The sequence below is a fragment of the Anomaloglossus baeobatrachus genome, chromosome 4, assembly GCF_048569485.1.
Source record: "Anomaloglossus baeobatrachus isolate aAnoBae1 chromosome 4, aAnoBae1.hap1, whole genome shotgun sequence".
Classification (NCBI taxonomy): domain Eukaryota; kingdom Metazoa; phylum Chordata; class Amphibia; order Anura; family Aromobatidae; genus Anomaloglossus; species Anomaloglossus baeobatrachus.
Genome location: NC_134356.1, coordinates 55741890 through 55765674, shown reverse-complemented (window position 1 = coordinate 55765674; position 23785 = coordinate 55741890). Strand labels below are relative to the sequence as shown.

At 45.6% G+C, this 23785-nt stretch overlaps 1 protein-coding gene across 2 annotated transcripts in view; it reads right to left on the bottom strand.

The window, feature by feature from the left end:
- NDST1 (N-deacetylase and N-sulfotransferase 1) overlaps window positions 1–23785 on the bottom strand; it is a 142904-nt gene that overhangs the window by 105883 nt on the left and 13236 nt on the right. Inside the window, exon 1 of one of the 2 annotated variants that reach the window (XM_075344348.1) lies at window positions 22409–22649. The exons of the other annotated variant lie outside the window; for it this stretch is intronic. The gene's annotated coding sequence lies outside the window, so the exon portion shown is untranslated. Of the gene's footprint in view, window positions 1–22408; window positions 22650–23785 lie in introns of those variants that run through there. 2 annotated transcript variants of the gene reach the window in all.

Here is a 23785-nt window from a genome sequence, read left to right as displayed (position 1 = left end):
GAAAAGCAAGCAAGCAACCGGGAACAAAGTACGAATGAATCCGGGTGGAGTCGCAGGTTCTATCCTAAAAGCAAGGCTCAAAAAGGGATAGAGGATGAAGCGATACAAAGTTGCCTTCTAGGCCGGCCGCCTAATCAGAATGCAGTATTGGCCACCAATCAGAGCAGAGGGGTGTGAAAAAGGCGATGCATATGCACGCTTATGTGGCTTATAGCGTCAAACACTACGTCCCTATTCGAGGTCGGAATCGTAACATAGCTGCTGTGTGACAGGGTCCCAGCGACCAACGAGATCGTTATACACGTCGCTGCATCGCTACTAAAGTCGTTGGGAAAATGACTGTGTGACATCTGACCAACGATTTAACAACGATCCGGAATCTCGTTAACGATCTCGTTATGTGTGACTGGACCTTAAGGGTCCTGTCACACATAGCGACATTCCAGTGATCCCACCAGCGATCCGACCTGGCAGGGATCGCTGGAGCATCACCACATGGTCGCTGGTGAGCTGTCAATCAGGCAGATCTTCACAGCAATCAGAGACCAGCCACCAGCGACCCGTGTAACGACGCTGTGCTTGGTAGCCAGGGTACACATTGGGTAACTAAGCAAAGCGCTTTGCATAGTTACCCGATGTGTACCCTGGCTACGTGTGCAGGGAGCCGGCGTCTGGCAGCCTGTAACCGGCGTACGCTGGTAACCATGGTACGCTGGTAACCATGGTACACATTGGGTAACTAAGCAAAATGCTTTGCATAGTTACCCGATGTGTACCATGGTTACCAGCGTACCGCCGCTTACAGGCTGCTAGACGCCGGCTCCCTGCACATTCAGATCGTTGGTGTCCCACCGTCAAACACGCCGATGCGTGCTGCACAGCAGGAGACCAACGAGCAAAAAATGGTCCTGATCGTTTTGTAACGATCAGCAACCTTGCAGCAGGGGCCCGCTCGCTGCTGCTTGTCACACACAGCGATATCGCTGGCGAGGTCGCTGATAAGTCACAAAATCTGTGACGTTTCAGCAATCTCGCTATGTGTGACGGGGGCTTAAGTCTACCTCCTCTGTGATTAGCAGCTTGGAAATGTACCCTGAAACAGGGTGTAGGCGGGGATGGCTCCCAGAGTTCTGCTACATACAAAATCTAAAATGTTTCACTTTGTCGGAAGAGCTGCAGCCACTAATCTAAGTGATACATTGTTGAACTCAGGATCTCTTTGCCTACATCATGCTGCCCTTCGATGAGGTAGAAAAAACCTGCTGACAGATTCCCCTTATCCGGGACTTTGCTTATTTTTTTCCTATGGGGCTTAGAACTTCCAAGCAGGCAGTTGCCAACTACCTGCTTGTTCTGCCCGGCCCCCATCTCTGCCAGTTCCGGCGGCAATTCCCCTGCTTCATTTGACCCTACATCAAGGAGCAGCTGTTCCGCTTCTGGTCTACTATATCGATGAAGCCAACGTCATGTAGATTGATAGCCGGATAGGCAGCGAGGACCCAGTTAATCAATTCCTGCATGATATAGGCAGTGACACCGCATTAACAGAGCAGAGCGGAAGAGAAGGTGCTGCTCTGTTGAAGTGACATCATCAGAATCACTAGCAGGAGCGGTCCATGACTGTTCTAAACTGGTAGATATCAGTGCCTGCCTATCAGTTCTTGGCCCCACAGGAAAAAATAAGCAAAGTCTCAGATAACCCCTTTAAGATGCCTTTACATTGCAAGATTATCATTAAAGCACCACTCCAGCATGTTGTTTTATGGAGTGGTGTTTTAAATGCACCGTAAGTTCCGTGTCCTATACAAACCTTCTGGTGGCTTCATCTTCTATTGCTGCCGCTCTAGTCTGGCTTGGGGAATTGCGACCTGCCGTCATCTCCAGTTTTTCATGGAGTGCCCAGTGGTCACTAAGTCTATGAGAGCCTCGTTCTGGCTCTCAAAGGGATGCATTCAAGTGAGTACATAGTGAAAGGGTTAAAGGGAACCTGTCAGGTGCAATATGCACCCAGAGCCACGAGCAGTTCTGGATACATATTGCTAATCCCTGCCTAACCGTCCCTATAACTAGTAGCATAGATAAAGAGATCATTACAAAAAATATTTCTAGAGATCCTTTATGATATGCTAATGAGGCCAGTGACTAGTTGCAAGGATGTTAGTTCCTGCACTCATTCCGCCCTCTTATGTTAGCAAACCCACAGGGGCGTACGAATATGATATTCAGTGCCCACTGCCCAGAATCCTCATCGGTAGTGAATGTGACGTGTGTACCTGTGTCTGTTGCACCACCTCAGAACACTGGGCATAGGGTCAGTGCGCATGGATCAGAAGTCCCCGGGACTTCCGGTCATGCGCACTACACCAATTTGAAGCCAGGACACGTACACCCGGCTTCATAGTGCGAATGACTGAAAGTCCGGGGATCATGCTAACTGAGCCGAAATCTAGCATCAAGCGCGGTGGCAGCAGAGGTGAGCGTGACCATCCTCTGAAGCCGCGCATTCACTAACAGGGATATGTGTACATGCTAAGGGGGCCGACTAGCCAAGGGAACTAATGCCCTTGCGACTAGTCCCTGCGCTTATTAGCATATCATACAGGATCTTTAGATATACTTTTTCTAAAGATCCCTTTATCTATGCTAGTGTATACAGGGACGGTTAGGCAGGGATTAGCAATATGCACCCAGAACTGCTCGTGGATCTGGGTGCATATTGCACCGGACAGGTTCCGTTTAATGCCGCACTGCAGTATCAGGAAGACAAATCCAGGAAACTTTAAAAGTGATTTATTGTGTTACATGCGTTTCGGAGATTCCATCTAGTTCTTCAGACACATATGATTGTGATCTACTCACTTGAATCCACACGTGGGGCTGCAGCAGCTGGGGTTTTGTCTACTCACATACAGGTGGTTGTGACTCGCACAACCCCTCAAGTTGAGCAGTGCCTGTGTCCTACCTTCTTTGTTTGTCCCGGGTAAGGCTATGTGCGCACGTTGCATTTTTTCCCGCGTTAATGCTGCGTTTTGAACTGCAGCGTTTCAGTGCCAAATTGCATGCGTTCTGCTTTCCCAGAAAAGTCTATGAGAAGTCTGAAAATTCAATGCGCACGCTGCGTTTTTAAACGCAGCGTATTGGATGCCAAAAATCGTTGCAGAAAAAAAAGCAGCATGTCTCTTTTGTGCTTTGTAGCTGCGTTCTCCACCCATTGAAATCAAGGATGTGGGTAAAGACGCAACCAAAATGCACTTGGACTGCGTTTTTGTTGCGTTCCGCATTCTTTTTTGACAAACAAAACGCAGGTCTTTCAGTCTCTCTCTGTCAATGTCAGTCAATTTCTCTCTATCGATGTCGGTCAATCTCTCTGTCTGTCGGTCAGTCTCTTTCTCTGTCTCTCTCTCTCCTGTCCGTCGGTCGGTCTCTCCCCCTCTCTCATACTCACCGATCACCGGCGCGGCGCTGCACGGCATTCACACTTCTTCGGCGGCTTTTCCTCTTTTGAAAATGCCGGCCGCTCATTATTCCATCTCGCTTTCCCCGCCCACCGGCGCCTATGATTGGTTGCAGTCAGACAGCTGTCTCTCTGCAACCAAGCACAGCCGGCGGTGGGCGGGTCTATATCGTGCAGTAAAATAAATAATTAATTAAAAAAAACGACGTGCGGTTCCCCCCAATTTTGATACCAGCCAAGATAAAACCACACGGCTAAAGGCTGGTATTCTCAGGATGGGGCACCCCACGTTATGGGGAGCCCCTCAGCCTAACAATATCAACCAGCAGCCGCCCAGAATTGTTGCATCCATTAGATGCGACAGTCCCGGGACTCTACCCGACTCATCTCAAATTGCCCTGGTGCGGTGGCAATCGGGGTAATAAGGAGTTAATGGCAGCAGCCCATAGCTGCCACTAAGTCCTGAGTTCATCATGGCAGGCATCTCCCCGAGATACCTACCATGATTAACAAGTTAAAAAAAATAAACACACACATCCAAAAAATCTTTTATTTGGATTAAAACACACACAAAAAAAACCTCTTTCACTACTTTAGTAACCCCTAAATACCCATCCAGGTCCGGCATAATCCACACGACGTCCCACGACTCTTTCAGCACTGCTACATGAAGCTGACAGTAGCGGTCACAGACCAGACCGCTCTCTGTCAGCTCCACGCAGCAACTGAAGTGAGCCGCGTGATCAGCAATGACGTCACTTAGGTTACCCGTGGCCACCACTGGATCCTCCAACTGTGACAGCAAGTCGCCCGAGTGACTGAAGTGAGCTGCGTGATCAGCGATGACGTCACAGGTCAGTTGCGGTCTCGGGTGGAAGACTCCAGCTGGCCGCGGGTACTCTGAGTGACAGCAGCGCTGATTGTGCTGCTCACTTCAGTCACTCAGGGGATTTGCGGTCACTGGTGAGTCCTTCACGGGTGACCGCAAATCAGGATGCGACACAGAGTGCGGGATGACAATGAAGTCGGGTGAAGTTCATCAGAGTTCATTCTCATCGCGCGGCTCTGTCTGTGTCTGCTGTCAGCGAGCATATAGCAGAGCTCAATTGTCGTAGTACCGCACTGCAAAAAATGCATCCAAAACGCATGCAAAACGCATACAAAATGCATCCAAAATGCATGCGTTTTGGATGCATTTTTTTTTTTTACAAACGCAGTGTTTACAGTTTTAGAGGGTGCGTTATTTTCCGCACTGCACAGAACGCAACGTGCGCACATACCCTAAGACCCTATTTGTGCGTCTTTGTCTTCCAGTCCTGCTTTCTATAGAGATGCCTATATAGGAGCCTGTGACGTAACTTCTGACTTTTAGCTAGTCAGAAGTTACGGGCACAAGATGAAGGGGCAGGACCGGAGCGGTGTCGGTAAAAGGTGAAGATGCCAGTGGACGACTATATGACAAGCTAACAACACCATCAACGTTGGAGTGGTGCTTTAATGAACGTTAGTCTTGCAGTCAGAACAGGCTGCCACCACCTCCGTACACCATCTTCCTTAAGTCCCCTGCTGGGAGATCAGTAGGCTGGAGGCGGCGCATGCACAGATGAGATCTTGAGCCGAGAGCTCCATCTGCGCATGCGCCGACTCTGGGCGCCATTGTTTGAAGCCCTCACCGCTCAAAGTCCCAGCCGCCGCCACTGCCACAGATCCTGCACAGCTGCCACCGCAGAGTCTGAGCACCCGCCACAGACCCTACACAGCCGACACCGCAGAGCCTGCACAGCCACCGCCACAGAACCTGGCCAGCCGCTGCCGAAGACCCCGCACAGCCGCCACAGCATTGCCTCTGCTTCTTGCTACCCCTCTCCACCAACCTCCGGTAAGCTACATGCGAATTATAAGATGCACTTCGCACTTTCCACCCAAATTTTTGGGAAGAAAAGTGTGTCTTAGAAATCAGAAAAATATAGTATGTTCCTCGTTAGCATACTAGTCTTGCTAATTGCCCGGACGCTCCTAGTCAAGAGCATGACAATGGCTGTAATACACATCCGTGGCCTCAATTGTGGGTACACACAATAAAGTGTCAATTTGAAAACCCCGGGGCTCCCAGAAAATATTACTTGTTAAGATTAATACCTGTATATTATTATTTTTTTTTAAAAAAATCCAAATCGGAAATCCCCTATGAATCTAAAAGAAAAACAAAAACCACAAAATAGTAAAAAGTAAACTTTTTAAAATACTTTATAAAATACAAACTCCTAACCATAAAATGATATCCACATTTGGAATTGTTACATCCCTAACAACTTGGAGAATAAATTTATAGCATCGTTCATTATAATTTTTGAAAAAAAAACCCCAAACAAACAATTAAATTAAATGCTAAAGTTTAATAATGTACATAAAGAACCAGTCATCTTACAAAACAACAAAGTGTCATGCAGCCGCTTTGAATGGAAGCGATGACACTGATTTAGCCTGTGGGTCACTTGCATGTCTTGCAGAGGCAGTGCTCCTGCGAGTATATTCCTGCAGCGCTGAGGACAGAGGACACGTCTCTGGCCCTGGGCTACCAAACTAAAAATCTCTAGAATAACTGATTCACATACAACATTTTTCCATTCATTAGTTTTCAAGGTGCCTCAAATTGTACTGCAGGGCATTGAGCGTCAATCGGAGACCTGGCCCGGCCAGGCTGTGTGATTTAGAGGAGCATCTATTGATATCATTAGTTGTTTGTAGCCTCACTATTGAGACTCATAAGTCTATATAAAAGCTGAATGCTAATGGTAGAATATTTTTAATCAAGACTATAACTTACTGAAGGCTGGGGGATCTGACCCTAAGCAATGGTGAGAACAAGGATCTGAAACCCATGAACCGTGCTCTAGAGAACCCCATCGTAAATGGAGCGGAGGTGCATATGTTTGACCTATTCAATGTCTATGAGACTGCTGAAAACAGCCAAGCACTAACTATGAGAGGAGTGGAGGTTTACCATGCACTCCTTTATTCCATTCCGGCTGCACAGGGTGCACCAATAATATGTCCGCCCATGTAGACTCAATTAAGCATCTAGATTTTGACTCATCTGGAGGTGGCTTATATCCCCTGAAAATAAAAGGGATTGGGTGTGGACATTTCCAAGCCTTCTCTCCCTGTCTGTTAAGGTAGATTTGGGAACCTCCATAGACATCATGTGCCAGTTGGGTTTAGCTGACTTTCATCTAATGTTTAATGGGGCATTTAGGCTAAAAGGATAAAGACACACATCCAAACCTCAAAAAATCTATATTATGGGTGGGGTACGAGAACATATAGGATTGAGACAGGGTTTCCATGTCGGCCCTTTGACCTGCGAAACCTAATGAATCTTCACCATGGACAAGATTGTTCCTCCAACTTGTAAGATACCTTTCTATGGCAGAATTATTCTAGATTTTCTCAGTACTGGAGACCTATTCCTGTCTCGGTCTACTCAGCAGGGCTGAGCTATCTCCAGGAGACATTGTGCTTACAGCTTGCCCCTGGTGCCAGGCTTTTTGGAATATTTTTTCTTCTCTATTGCCTGACTGTAAGGTTGGAATAATTGGCTTCTAAACCCTATAGTCATTTGTCAACCTCAGCTGTACAGGAATGCTTTACAGGAGTAACTATGCTGTAATTCAATCGGAACATACAAGACTACATCACACTATCCTGTTTGCAGGAAAAAAAAATATATGTGTCTCTGCCAACAGGTCAAAAAATGAGATCTTTCTGGTTAAAATGACCAAGTAATAGGACTAAGGCTTCAATGTTTAGTGTTCTTTCAAACAAACTTGCCTCATTTGATAATGTGATAGACAATCTCTAATTTAATTAATGATTTAAAATGTAATCCGTCGCCCGCCCCCCTTCCGAAAACGCTCTCCAAAGTGATGTAGGCTGCAATACTGGTGCCTGACTGCTGCCTAGTTGTTGGAGTTACTCTGTGGCTGTTTCCCCCCCTGTCTATCCTACCTTCCCTTGGTGAATGGTTTTAGTGCAGCGGTGAGACTAGTGAACCTTACCTTCCCATTCACTAGCCAGGGTTTACTACATGGTCCCTCAGGGCTTCAGGTTCCTTCTCAGCAACAGTTGAGGAATCTGTATAGGGACTGGCTAGGAGTGCAGGGTACAGAGGCAGGTAAGTGGAAGAGGTGCCATCTAGCATCAGGGCCCACTATTGTTGTTGTGTCCCCAATGTACCCCTTGTTTGTCTTGGTGTTACCCGTTATGTGTTTGGCCTCACGCCGGACCAACCTCTAGTCCGCTTTGTGACACTAGCAGAATGATTTTAAAGAGGAAGCATCTACCCCAAAAAATAAATTGTAAGTTACAAAGCATGAGAATTTGGGCTGTTTTTGGACATGTTAAATTTGTAAGTTTTTGACCAAAAGCAGTTTTAACTTATTGTGGGGTATAAGAGCGGCAAGACTATGCTACATGTGAAATGACAGACACACTTTAAATATAGAACAGAATATTCTTATGTTTCCAAAAAATATTAATCCATGTCTACCAGTTTGAGAGAATTACTCCCGATGATGCCAACGTGGATGATTCTTACGCGTGAAGAACGAGTTTTTATACATACCAGAATAGATTTCCAGATAGTAGAATCACAAACAGAGCTATACTATACTTTTATTCTATTTTTTTGTTCTGATTGCTTCCTTCCATAATCCAAAAAATAACTATTGGGTCAACTGGCTTCCTTAAAATATACTGCTGGACCTAAAGAACCAAAGCCAACTCCAAAAACCAGATTGCCAGAGACGAAAAATGATCCCAAAGTGGCTTAGATGGGCACGACTTGCAATACTGGGTTCCGTTAAGAAAAAGCCATCATTCCTCCAAAGGATGGGTCAGACATGTAGAGTCTTTCCTAACGTTTTTCTATTCAATCATCGCACTTTCCTGTGAAATCTATCCCCTAGTCATCACTTTCATTGATTCATGGAAAGTAATATTTGCAGGGTCTATTAACAATAGCCACCATTGTACATTTTCTCACTATGTCTGTCTGGTTTCGGTTTGGGGGGGGTGACGTTTAACTCTTCGACTGCCACAGCCATTACCAAGGACATCATTTCAGTGCCCATCCCCCGTCATTTTATATTTTTAAGCAAAATTTGAGGCGTTTACCGCATTCATATCCATCAAACGCCAAAGTGATCCTTCAGAAATTAGTTCTGGGCCGCCGTTGAATGGAAGATGCTCGAGTAACAATGCCTAAAGCTGATTATTTTTGTTATCACACAGCAGGCTTCCACAAGATGAGATTTTTTTTTCTCCACACGTCTTATCACAAAGAAGACACACGGTTGGGTGCCTGCAATTTCTGGACAGTTTCACCGCTGCCGAGCGATTCCTAGACTGGGAAGATGGATACAGTGAAATCTGTGTTCCCTGTCAATTAACCGAGCCCCATTAGATGTGTGAACTGTGCGTGAACTTATTCTTTGGAAATAAGAAAAATACAGATCTAAACCTATAGAGCAGATATCGTCGAAAATAGTTTTTGGAATGGTGGATGGAGATTTCGTATTCTAGAACATTAATGGTTATGTGTCTGAGCAGAGTACCGGTAGTCATTCAGCCATCAAAAAGGATAATGCCAATAATAGACCACTTTGCATTTTATGCTTTTGACGTCAGTCTATCACCTCATTGTGCGTAAGCACCATCTCCTCCTACCAGTGAATCCACATAATGTAAAGATGATATATTTGGTAGTGAAGGGCTGGTTGTGTAGGTCGAAGGTGCCATCAACAGTACTTCTTCTTCTAATAATAATCCTGCATGGATACTAAGGTCAAACTGAGACATCCACCAAGTATGGACCAACGTTAAGACTAACTGCAGCCACCAACTCAACAGTCTCGTATATGCCTATGAGGCTAAGTTTGGAAGACATCCATGATCAATCCAGAAATTATAGGCCATACTCGGTTTATGTATCACAGACATCGGAGTTCGATCTTAGTGCGGTCACCCATCACCACAACCTCGGCCTTCAGGATTTCATCAATAGTACTTGTTCTTCTAATAATTATCCAGCATGGACACTACGGTCAAATTGAGACATCCACCAAGTACGGAATAACTTTTAGACTAACTGCAGGTGTCCCACCCAAACCTGACTGCCTCGTATATGCCTATGAAGCTGTTACGTTGGGTAGACATCCATGATAAATCCAGAAATCACGTACTTTGCCTGTGTATCACAGATATCGGAGTTCGGCCTTAGTGTGGTCACCCATAACTACAACCTTGGCCTTCAGGATTTCTCCAGCATTACTTCTTCTAATAATTATCCAACATTGACACTAAGGTCGAATTGAGACATCCACCAAGTACGGAACAACTTTAAGACTAACTGCAGGTGTCCCACCCAAACTTAACAGCCTCATATATGTCTATGAGGTTGTTTAGTTTGGAAAACATCCATAATCAATACAGAAATCACGGCCCATACTCAGCCCATGTATCTCAGACATCGGAGTTCGGCCTAAGTGTGCTCACCCATAACCACAACCTTGGCCTTCAGAATTTCATCAGTATTTGGAAGCTGAACCAAGGGTGGATCCAAAATACAGAATCGGCGTGAAGTCTTAATTTATTCTATTACTTCCTACAGGTTCCACTCCTAATTTAGTCTTCAATATACTGATGAAACAGTGACCAAAAAACTAATGTGTCAATAAGATTTTAAAGGGGGTGTGTCAGGAGACATATCTATTTTACCATATCAATCCTTGGGACATTTTTCTCAGGATCCTGCATTGTGTGGTTCCACTGTTAGTCCTCATAAAATAATAGTATAATACTCTATAGTGATGCACCCCTTTGAAGGGTCATACAGTAGCAGGACAATATTAGAAGATCGGTACAATGCAAAATTATAAGAAAAAATGCTCCAGGAATTTTATTTCATGGAGGATATAAGCCTTTAGTAATACAGATATGTCAGAAGAGCTGTGGGGTCCTCTTTAAATTAATGAATGAAGGGGGTTCTCATTTCAGCAACATTACTGTAGAAAAAGAGGTTGTCCACTCGGAACCCCACCAAGTCACAGCGGCTCTCATTCTGCAGGCCCAACGGCTATGTCTTCCTGTATCAATTATTGAACCAAAATGAAAACGAGCAGTTTTCTGAGGGTCTGGCAATCCAGACGGGCAAAAATCAGATCAATACATCGACTCTTGAATTAACAGGTTATCTGTAATGCCTTTAAAAGAAGTTATCCTGGCATGACCTTCCACCCGGTCTGTCAATGGGCATCAATTACCTCAAGTATTGTGCACGGGTCCCAAAAATTACAATTACACCTGTCCACAACGTTGGGTGTCAGAACCATTATCTATTGTCAAATCCAGTAGAGGAGATTGCCTGGACAATCCCTTTAAGGAACCTCAGTAAGAGCTCTTTGACAGTCTCAAACAAAAACTCAATTAACAGAAGTCTCCCCTTAAGGTACCGTCACACTAAGCAACTTACCAGCGATCCCAACAACGATAGGGATCGCTGGTAAGTTGCTAGGAGGTTGCTGGTGAGATGTCACACTGCAACGCTCCAGCGATCCCACCAGCAACCTGACCTGGCAGGGATCGCTGGAGCATCGCTACACAAGTTGCTGGTGAGCTCACCAGCAACCAGTGACCAGCCCCCAGCGCCGCGTGGAAGATGCTGTGCTTGGTAACTAAGGTAAATATCTGGTAACCAACCCGATATTTACCTTGGTTACCACCGCACGGAGCTACACGTGCAGAGAGCAGGGAGCAGCGCACACTGAGCGCTGGCTCCCTGCTCTCCTAGTTACAGCACACATCGGGTTAATTACCTGATGTGTGCTGCAGCTAAATGTGCACAGAGCAGGGAGCAGCGCACAATGCTTAGCGCTGGCTCCTTGCTCTCCTAGTTACAGCACACATCGGGTTAATTAACCCGATGTGTGCTGCAGCTAAATGTGCACACAGCAGGAGCCGGCACTGACAGTGAGAGCGGCGGAGGCTGGTAACAAAGGTAAATATCGGGTAACCAAGGACAGGGCTTCTTGGTTACCCGATGCTTACATTGGTTACCAGCCTCCGCAGAAGCCGGCTCCTGCTGCCTGCACATTTAGTTGTTGCTGTTTCGCTGTCACACACAGCGATCTGTGCTGCACAGCGGGACAGCAACAACTAAAAAATGGTCCAGGATATTCAGCAACAACCAACGACCTCACAGCAGGGGCCAGGTTGTTGCTGGATGTCACACACAGCAACATCGCTAGCAACGTCACAAAAGTTGTTCGTTAGCAGCGATGTTGCTAGCGATGTTGCTTAGTGTGACGGGGCCTTTAGTGAAGGGTTATCAGTTTTACATCAGTTACTCTATATTCTAATTTATTTAGCGTTACAGCGTGTACTTCCACTGTGTATCTGAAAAATTTGGGCATCAGCCACATTACACATTTCAAGACATCATGTCCTGTTCCTTCGCGCAGACTGTAAGATACATGATCAATTAAGGTGTCCATATATAATCACGGACACCTAAGCTGTCTGATATTGTTTTCAATATACGAACATTAGTCTCTCCACGGATTATATATATGGGTATTTAGCCATTTTATTATTAAAAATGACTACGGTAGAGTGATTGAATTGCTTCAGATTAGAAACCTAGACAAGAACAAAAAAAATTTACTTTGGAAAACAAAAAATAACCCTTTAAGGTGAAAATCATGGGTTGACCAGTCGATTGCGTTGGGTGTTCGAATTTACTGAAGGCCCTCCTACATATTGGATTAATGTTGGCCAAACTTCCCAATATTGGGTGACCATCTAATGTATATTATCATTTATACAGCGCCATTGAGAAGGGGTTACGTACAAAATACAGGTATAAACTATAGTAAATTTACAATGACAGACAGGTACAGAGGGGAGAGGTCCTTGCCCTTACATTCTTACATTATACAGGACAATGGGGAGGAGACAGTAGGTTGGGGCTTCGGCAGCTCTGGCGGTGGGGTCATTGCAGGCTGTAAGCTTTCTTGAAGAGATGGGTTTACGAGTTCCATCTGAAGGTTCCAAAAGGGGTACCCTAAATTACTTGATGGAACCTACTGGGAGATTAGTTTGGAGATATATGGAGGAGACAGATTATGGACAGCTTTGTAGGTCAGTGTTAGCAGTCTGTTTGTATATGTAAGCCTTCCAACTAATGATGGTGAGGAAGAGAAGGATCGGCTCATTGGTATGCCCAATCCTTTTGTTCTCTGTGGAGATAAGCAGTCTGGTACCATCTTTCGGAGAAAACAGAAATATTTGGTCATGAGTTCCTGTATATGGGGTCGTCGAAAGAGATGGCTGGTGGCTGACCATTCGTTTGACAGCTATTCAATGTGTATGGGTCACTTTAGACACACCATGCACCTTTATGTGTTGGACACAATTAATCCTATCTCACTGTTGTAATGTTACTTTGCTTTTTAGATTTAAAAAGAATTTGTCAGCCATTTTTGTTACCTAATCCGAGGACAGACTCTGATTTCAGCAACATGTCACTTGTTGGCTTAGTATAGTTTTTATAAAATTATTGTTTTAAAGCTTGAGATTTTATCACCAGAGGACTAGTAACCTGCTGTCAGGTAGTTCAACCAGTCCACCACTTGACTGGTTTCTTTCTGCCTATGCACAATGTACATAGAAAGTTGCCAATCAGTGGTGTGGGCAGCGTTATACAGCGCTCAGGATCTGCCCCTAAATTATTATGCTCTCAGATGAGGAAGCCAAACCTAGTGACAGATTTCCTTTATAGGAGTAGCAGTAATAAAAAAACAAGACTTGTGATGAGTGAGCACTACCATGCTTAGGTGCTCAGTAATCGTAACTAGTCATGAGCAAATACTACCATGCTCGGGTGCTGGGTACTCGTAACTAGTGATGAGCGAGCACTACCATGCTTGGATGCTCGGTACTCGTAACTAGTGATGAGCGAGCACTACTATGCTTGGATGCACCGTACTCGTAACTAGTGATGAGCGAGCACTACCATGCTCGGGTGCTCGGTACTCGTAACTAGTGATGAGTGAACACTACCATGCTCAGGTGCTCGATACTCGAAACTAGTGATGAGCGGGCACTACCATGCTTGGATGCTCGGTACTCGTAACTAGTGATGACAGAGCACTACCATGCTCAGGTGCTCGGTACTCGTAACTAGTGATGAGCGAGCACTACCATGCTTGGATGCTCGGTACTCGTAACAAATAGTTGGATGCTTGGATGGCCGTGACTCGTACCGTGTATAATGCAACTCAATGGGGAACTCAAGCATTTTCCTGGAAGAGTTCTCAGAAGATTGCACAGGTTCCCCATTGATGTCCTTTATGCTCAGTACGGGAGTTATGCCCATCTGAGCATCTAACTGCTGGTTACGAGTACTGAGCATGCAAGCATGGTAGTGCTCTCTCATCACTACTTAAGACCCCGTACACAATCAAGCCAATAACGGCCAAATTCTGTCAAATATCAACTAGGGCTTCCCAACTCTCCCCAGACAGAGAATGTTGGGAGAGAGAAGAATACACACGATGGAATTCCAGCAGTTGATTTTTTTATTTGGCGCAAAATAAGCTACATTGAATAAGAAAAAAGAGGGGATTCCAGCAATGCCACGAAAAAAATAGATTAAAAAAAAAATCACTATTTCAACATCTTGATAACGTCATCGGACAAAAAAAAAAGTTAAAAGCAGAGCAGATGATGCGTTTCGGTTCACACAGGATCCTTACTCATATCTCCCAAATAAGCTGCTGCCATAGGAGTTTGATAGTGGCTTCCTCATAAAGGACTGAGGAGCACCAGGCCGAGCGGAGAGTTTTTGTGTTTTATGCCGTCATGGTGAGATAACTGTCGGCCAAACGATTGTTCAATCTACAGGTATCCAATGTATATGGGGGCCGTGATACTGACATTTTTGGGATAATTTCTTCGAGGCCTTCATCCAGGACCCTCATCTATTAGCTTGAAGAAAGAGCAGATGGAAAAAACATCTGTTTTTTTCTTTCAGAAGGACATCACCATGTAATCCATTGTTTCTCCTGTGAAGGTGCTATAGGAAAACCCAAGATAAGGGTCCCAGTACGAGATCAGCATATTTTTAGGGCACTCTTCTAAGACAAATAGATTCTAAAAGCGGACTACCTTTTAAAAATAAGTCTCAACAATATACCTCTATTTTGGAAATGCATAAGATCAAAAGATCGTGTAGAAGACACCACTCTCCCCCAAAAAGATATCACAGGAGTTCCTGCAGCTCAACAGTTACTGGTTTTATCTCGGTAGATTTAATACTTGTTTTATTTTTTACAGAAACAAGGAAGATTAGGGTAGATCTCAGCCCACACAGCTTTCTTCATGTGAAGCATATAGAAGGCAAAGTCTAAAAAAAAATGTCAGCTCGTACCTCAGTGATAATCTATGGTATCCATACTGCATTTAACACCTGCTGGTCACCGGTCATTGCACCAGTATGACGGCCATTTCCCAAAGCCGAATAATAAGCGATATTCCCCTGCCGTAATTACCACAATCACCGCCACTTTCTGAGCTCGTACCCGGGGGACGCTGAGGTAATGACATCTCCTCTCACTGCATCTGCTTTCTGTCCTTTCTCACTAGAAATGTCTACTCCAACCGTACGCTCATCAAGTTCACCGGGGATATAAAAAGGTAGCAACATTTTTTTTGGGGGGGGAGGGTGCACTCAATGTGTCAATCTCTACTGTTTTATGAAGACCTTAAGGTTTGTCCGAATACATAGCCATTACGTACATTCAACCACCATATTCAAAGATCTCACGTAAGAAAGTAGAGTATCATTTAGTTCACTCGATAAAATGGCTTCTTTTACTCAAGATAAGTAAAGATACCACCAGAAACAAAAATAGGGTATAAAAAAAAAAAGAATTTCCACCAATATTGGGCAGTTAACTGTCCAGACTGTAATGTCTTCATACATCTCAGCAGCCTCTGGTAGCATGGCTCCTCACAGCAAGCCGCGTGGGATTCTCTCATTTGTAGACGTGGTGTTTACCAGGATCTGCTGAGCTCTCAGGATACCTGGGAAGATTATACGAGTTTTCTCAGGGGACGGTGTCTGGAAGGCAGGCTGTCATCACTGAACACTAGTCGAAATTTGTTATGAGCCACAGACGGGTAACGGCCCCTTCCCCCTCAACGATAAACTATTTAGACACAAGTACGGCCAACGTAAAAGACAAAATAATAGAAAGCATCGAAAGTGGCAAAACAGGACAAAAAACAACAACAAACATAAGCCTACTAAAAGGTTTCAGAGATATAGTGAAATCTCTGTACTCCAAATACACAACTGCCCCTTCATAGTTTAATCTATCCCAAGCCAATATTTTAGATGTAGAACAAAATTTAGAGACTCACACAATGAAGGTTGAAATATCAGAGCTTTAACCCTGCAAAGCTGAGGCCTACCACCATGAATCAACTAAATCACTGTGACACACAAACATATTAAAGGAGAGTTTTGAACCCATATTATAAACATGTTTCCCGGGCAGATCGCCAGTTTGATAACCCGAAATGGAAGCATCAGAGGTCCCTCTAATAGAATCATAAGTCCTTATGAGTTACCCAATATTACGGTAATATTACTCTCGTGGGAAACTGGCTTTAGTGACACGAGTGATACATGAGGGGTAAGCTGGTTAAAAAAACCCTCTAAAGGCCGCTTTACATGCTGCGATATCGGTACCGATATCGCCATCGTGCGTACCCGCCCCCATCTGTTGTGCGACACGGGCAAATCGCTGCCCGTGCCGCACAACATCGCCCAGACCCGTCACACTACTTACCTGCCCGGCGACGTTGCTGTGACCGGCAAACCACCTCCTTTCTAAGGGGGCGGTTCGTTCAGCGTCACAGCGACGTCACAGCTGCGTCACTGAACCGCCGCCCAATAGAAGCGGAGGGGCGGAGATGAGCGGGACGTAACATCCCGCCCACCTCCTTCCTTCCTAATAGTGGCTGGAAGGCAGGTAAGGAGAGGTTCCTCGTTCCTGCGGTGTCACACGGAGCGATGTGTGCTGCCGCAGGAACGAGGAACAACTTCGTTACTGCTACAGTAACGATTTTTGAGAATGGACCCCCATGTCACCGATGAGCGATTTTGCACGTTTTTGCGACGATGCAAAATCGCTCATAGGTGTCACACGCAACGGCATCGCTAATGCGGCCGGATGTGCGTCACCAATTCCGTGACCCCAACGAGTTCGCATTAGCGATGTCGCAGCGTGTAAAGCCCCCTTTAGTGTTCAAATGATAAAAAAAAGCAAAAAACTAACAAACCTGTAAAATCATTAAAAAAATTAAAAGGGTTTTTAAGTTCTAGAAAACCCCTGTCTAGAAATAATAAAATATATTTGCAAGCCAGAAATATTCAACCATTGGACAAGAGTCATGCAAACTGGGGCGGAACAATCGCGGTCGCAGGGATCGCACCTGCGACAGGGCCCGGGGGTGCAGGGGGGCCGCCGGCCCCAGCCCCTCCTTCAGCTGGATGTGTGTCCGAGGCTGCATATCCAGCTGAAATGCATCACAGTGCAGAGACCCATCGGTTCCCTGTACTGCGATACAAGCTGCCTGCTAAACAGAAGTCGGCAGGTTTCATCTGTGTCAGAGTGACTAAGGAGGCACATGGAAATGACGTCATGTGTTGCAATAGTACTGACACTGATCAAAGCTGCCGGCCTCTGTACTCTGGCTACACAATAGCACTCTGCGCGACATGGGAACCAGGGACGGTGAGTGCTATGTTGCTGTTTTTTGCATTAGACAGAGCGGACACACATTTACCAGGATGGGGACATATATACCAGAAGGGGGACACCAGATACCTGGAAGGGGACAGTATATACCAAGTGGGGACCAGCAAGGGGGCAGTATACACCTGGAGGACCACAGGAGGGGGACAGTATATATCAAGAGGGCCCCAGGAGGGGGACTGTAGATACCAGGAGTGGGACAGTATATACCATGAGGGGCCCAGTATGGGGATACATATACCAGGATGGTGACATATATACCAGGATGGGGTTATATATACACACACACACACACACACACACACCAAGATGTGGGCTATAATGGGGAGCATATATACTAGGATGAGGGGCATATATACCAGGATGGGGGACATATTTATAAGGAAGGAGCCTGGGATGGGGGACATTACTACATAATGGGGGGGACAACTCATATGTCTTTATAAGCTTTATAATGCTAAATGTATACATACATATACGTACATCTGACCAACTTAAGAGGGGTCCAGATCCAAATTTTGCACCAGGGCCCAACGAACGCTAGTTATGCCACTGCCTGCAAATCTCCTTTCCTCTCAGTATTCTTAGCTTTTTTTTTATAGGCGTGATGTTATCATTTCAGCATGACGCATACGACGTTGTGCTAGCCTCACTACTCTACAGAACAGTTGGGAGATACGGAGATTCACAGGTTTTCCGTTGAGCAGCCAAAAATTACTGACCTGGCTGATGGACCAGAGTCCTTTTAATTTGTTCTCCCATCTCCATGAAAGGTGGTGCCAGGTGGTAGCCATGAGCAAAGTACCTGGCACGTTACTTGAAGGTGGGGGTCTTGGCTGGGTGTGTGGACTTGTTCTATGGAGGCACTACCCTGTGCAGGCCTCATGATGCAGATGACTTTAGATGGCCAGGACCAGATGTTGAACAGTTCAATGAGAAAGACCACCACTCAAAAATATACTAAACCATAACTTGGTGGGGCAGTAACAGCTGATCAGCGGGGATGCCCACCAATCAAATATTGATGAACTATCTTAAAGATAGGCCATCAATAAAAAAGTAGTAGCTGACCTCTTTATCATTCCCAAAGACATAGCATCTGGTAGGATGAAGAAGTGAACTGCATTCCGGGATCCTAGAGTTACCTGGTATTTTCCAATTTTTAATAGGTGACGAAAATAAGAAAAAAATCTTATTGTTATTCCCCAAATCAAATGCTCGCCAAGGTTCAGATGGATGAACGTCTTAAAAAAAGAGGTTGACAGCCCCTTTAATGGTTTCTGAGAGCGCTTGGCTACAACTAACGAATATAATATAGAATGCTACAAAAATGTCATTTATGAACATACCCTTAGAAAGCTGGAAAAGTGGACAACTAAACCAGCTCACCCAATAAGAGATCCTAGCTTTGTTGTCCAACGTATGACGCACATGCAAGTGACAGTGGTTATGGCCCATTGTGGCCATAAATTGAGTAAATGATAAAGGAGTAGTTAAACTTCAAACCTCAACTTGTGTGCTGTCTAAAGGTTGAACCTTCGTGACCATTTATTGGGTCTTCGAGACATATATGACAATATTTTTCCAAATACTGATGGACCTCATAAAAAAGGCCTGGCTCACAAGATGTACAATGTCTAACTCATGAATGTCCCCTCATCAACAATAGTGGGTCTCGTTTTTTTTCTATAATAAGAGCAAATGTCCATACGATAAGGGATAACCTGTCGATTACTGAGGGTACAACCACTGGGAACATCAGTTATCTCATAACTGAGGTTCCAGAACTCCGAGGTTGGAGCACTGCAGAACCCCCATCTTGGATGGAATGGAGATGCACATACTATACCTCCCTTTCACATATTGTCTATGGGGCATCACTTCACTGTTTTAGTCAGTCCCATAGGCAATGAATGGAGTGGAGGTCGAGCATACGCACCTGCATTCTATCCAAATGGGGCTCTGCAGAGCTCCATCCTCAGGGTTCTGGAACCTCAGTTTTGAGATCACTGAAGGTCCCAGTGGTTGTACCCTCAGTAATCGGCAGGTTATCCTTTATTGTTTGGACATTTGTTCTTGTTATGGAAAAAACAAGATCTGCTATTGTTGATGAGGAAGCATTCTTAAGCTAGACATTCTTGGCCTTGTGAGATAGGCTTTTTTAGGAGGTCCATCAGTATTTGGAAAAATATTGAGATTTATGTCTCTAAGATCCAATAAATGGTCACAAGATTCGACCTTTAGTCAAGGTTTGAAGCTCTTACCCCAAATTTGGGATCAGCAAGTGTCCCAAAAGTTGGATCGACGGCAATCAGCAAGTTAGCCCCTTTCCTCTAAATAAGGGTCCATGGTCTTTCTAAAAATCACAATTTATTCCCTATCCTAAAAATTTTGCGAAAATACCAGCTAAAAGAACAGTTTTAGATGGCCATATTTCAACGTCCAAACTACAACCCAATACACAGATACTACAGTGATGCCCCAAACACTTGTATAGGCGACATATTATTGCTCTGTAAAACTTTGACAGTTTTCTCTAAAAATTAACAATTCTGGGACATCTTTTTTGATATTTGAAGAACTCTGCTCTGGAACATTTCTCAGTTACTCCTCATGTAAAAGTATGAATAGATTTGTAACGCCCTGCAAAACCAGGTAGTCACAAATAGGCCCCCACACAACACCTTCCCTCACCTAGGTAACATACAGCTGACCTAAAACCCTAGTCACCCCCCCTTAGGGCAAGACAGGCACACCAGTGGGCGGGACCAGGTGGTAAGGAAACGCCCACCTAGGGGTCTAGACAGCCCGGGGCGGGAAAACAAGAAGTTAAGCTTCAGTGGAGTGTTGGAGTTCAAGTGGAGAGGAGTGTGGGCTGGAGCTAGGTGTAGCTCCAGCAGAGGAAGTTCAAGTTGAACGGTGCCAGGGTCGGAGCCATGGTACCTTGGCTAGGTGCCAGACGGTGGTCTCCGTCAGCAGGAGACGGGAAGACGGCTCGGCAGATCCAAGAAGGACCGGAGAAGGGTTGGAGCCCACCGGTACCGACACTGGAGATCCCGACCGGAAACCGTGCACAGAGGGGGTACTCGGACCCTGAAGCCAGGACCGAAACCAGCGGCCTAGCTAATTAACCGATTGAGGGCAGGATTATAGGTCCTGCCCCAACCAAAGTCCCGAAAGAAGACAACCACCCACAGATAGGGATAGGGCAACCGCCAGGGCCCATAGATCCCACGGGTCAGTGTCTGCTGGCACGGCTCCTTAGGCACACAGCAAGCCGGGAGTGGACTCCTGAGTTCCAATCCAGGCAGCCCACAATACACAAAGACAGTGCAGAGGAAAGGACAGTGACCACCAGCCCGGGTGAGAGGACCAGAGTACAACCGGCCGCGGCGGCCGGCCACCAGCACCTTGGTTTACCAAAAGACTCATGTGATTCATTCAATAGTGAGCAACCAACTATCTCCCGGTCCATCTGGGCGTGCGGGCCCCTGCCGTCGCCATACCCTGCACAGAGATACTGGGCCCCGGGGCAACCATCCCTACACACAGAGGGGTTAACATAAGGCTGCCATTACATCTCCCCCGGGTATCCCACAACAGCAGCGGTGGTGTCCCACTTCACCACACACCGTGGGTGGTGTCACAGACATTCTACAATCAACCCCATACAAATACGTCCCCCTTTTCATTCGGAGTGACCGTGAGACCCCCGGATCCGGGGAACCCCTTGAGCCGTACCGTAGGCCCCGGATCCGAGCAGCGCCGGCTGCTGGCACGGGGGCAGCACACCCCGACAACTAAACATAAAAGAGACAGTGCGCAATGGGGCTTTTACCGTGAGATGATCTGGGTGGGAATGATAGAATTTGCTTACTTAGAAGGTGTCATGATTCTGATTAGCAGTGCTCTGCTCTAATGCAGAGCCTGTACTGGGCCTCATATTTCCCTCCAGTGACTTTGTTGTTCCCGATCTAAGTCCTGTGTGGTATGGGATGGGTCTGTTCTTTGGAACCTCGTTCTGGTGTATGGCCTGGCTTTATCCGGGAGCCAGTCCAACTGGAACGCCACTAGTGATAGTTCCCGTTTAGCAGTGCACGTCTCTGGTTCCAGTAAGTGACTGTCCTGATCTTGTCCTACTTCCTATTTCCTCCTGCTTTGTCCCATCTCCTCCCCTACTCCGTCTTGACTCCCTGTCTCCCTGACCTTCGGCTTGTTTCTGACCCCTGGCTCTGCTCACTTCTGTGTACCTAACTTGTCCTCTTGGCTTCCGACCTCGGCTTTTACCCTGATCCCGGCTCCGCTTTCTTCCTGGTACTTCACAAGACTTCTTGGTACTGACTTTCGGCTCGCACACTGATTTCAGCTTCTCTCTTTCACCTCTGTTACTGACGTGATCTCCTGGCTCCTGACCTCTGGCTTGCTCGAATTCCCCACAGATCTCCTCCATTAGTGTGTCTAACGACTCCTAGTGGTCTAGCATTTTACACCTGTGTGCTCGGCATCACAGAAGGTTTGTATAAGACACAACCACTTGAAGACATAAACGGCTGCTGCAGACCGAAACGCGTTGAACAAAATCACCTTTGAGGACTTATCTTCGATTTCTCATGCTACGAAGGGGTGGATTTTAACCCCTATCATCCACCGTTGGCTGTCGGTAGGGTGTGTCCCTACGCAATCTGTCACATACAATCTGTGCAAGCACACACCCCATTAGAAAATATTTATTTACGCATTTCCAGACGACAATAAAGAGGAAGGATGCAAAATTTAAAAAAAGTTGTAATTGTCTCATTCCGAAAACGAGTATTTACTAAATCGGGAGAGCTGAAAAGTCACTTTACCTTTAATTACCTCGTGATTGGAGCCACATTCTGTATGAGAAAACCCAAAATTAGCACAAGCAAAAAAAAAAAAGAAAGAAAAATACCAGACGTAACCTACAGCTGCACTAAGCAGTCTCCAGCACATTCCATGTATAATGCACATCTGCCCCAGGCAGCTAATGACTGCTGCAGAATACGCTTCGTTCAGACCGGCAAAGTCTCGCTCTCCCTAAATAACTCACCTTGTGCTTCCATCTGGTGCCGGAGATATCCAACACAGACAATGCATCGATACCTCACTCTCCCAGAAGAAACCCCGGCCTTCTTCTCTATTCTTCTTCATAATAGCCTGTGCAAACGGCTTACAAAGCTGGAAAAATTGTTAATCACGTCACCGCCGGACCAGTAATGCTTTGCAGTAAAAGGATTTAAATGCCATAATTGCCTTTGGGATGCAAAAGCATTAGATTTCATAGAGTGCGTTTCTAAACACTGCTCGATTCTCATAAGGTCTGTAGCGAGCGAGGCTGTCACCGCCGCACACTGTAGCTTTTCACCGAGACACAAATTATCATCCTTTATTTAAACAGAGCAAATACATTCGTCGGCATCGTACATTGAAGAACAATACACCAGAGACGCCAAACAAAGAAGTTTCGATGGAATTCACACAAAAAGGTGTCGGCACCTATCGACAAGTACGAAATGTCAGACTGAACAATGAAATAGGGTCGAGACCCCTTTGGAAAGAGGCAGGGGGCATTTACAGTGACAGTTGGCTGATGGATATATTTAGGTTTTTTGTTTATTTTTTTATTATAGCAAATTTTGCCAAATTGAAAAAATTGGAAAGTAAAGACTGAAATAAACTTTTACTATTGTGTTATTGGTTTATACAAATTAACCTTTGGGTCTGACCATTCGGACTGATTGTTTGAATAGTGGTGCTGTATCGCACCCATCCAAGTGGCAAGACCGCAACCAAGAAGAGTTGACTGGAGCATTGGTTGAGCCCAAGCCCTCTTGTGTCATTCAAATCTATGACTCTGCTGAAGAAAGCTATGACCAAGGACTCCACCATGCCCTTATTAGAGAGTGGGAAACATTGGCTTGCCTTCACTCCCTACGCACATCAATGAATCTTGGAGACTGTGATCCCATCAGTGATTGTCCTTCCTTGGACTATTTTTGATCATCGCATCCCATAAGGTCTGCCTTGAACCAGTTGTTTACTCAACACTATTTGGCCCTTGTTTACATATCGTGTTACGGGTTTATACACATTCTTTGGGTCTGCGAATTGGGACTGATTGCGAGAATGGTGGTCCTGTATACCACCCTTCAGAGACAAGACCACAACCAACAAGAGTTGACTAGAGCGTTGGTTGAGCACGAGCCCTCCTGTGTCATTCAAATCTATGACTGCCAAAGAAAGCTACTCCACTATGTCCTTGTGTGAGAGTAGGAAACATTGGCTTGCCTTCACTCCCTACGCAGATCAATGAGTCTTGGAGACTGAGATCCCATCAGTGATTGTCCTTCCTTGGACCATTTTTGATCACCACATCCCATAAGGTCTGCCTTGAACCAGTTGTTTAGTCAACACAATTTGGCCCTTG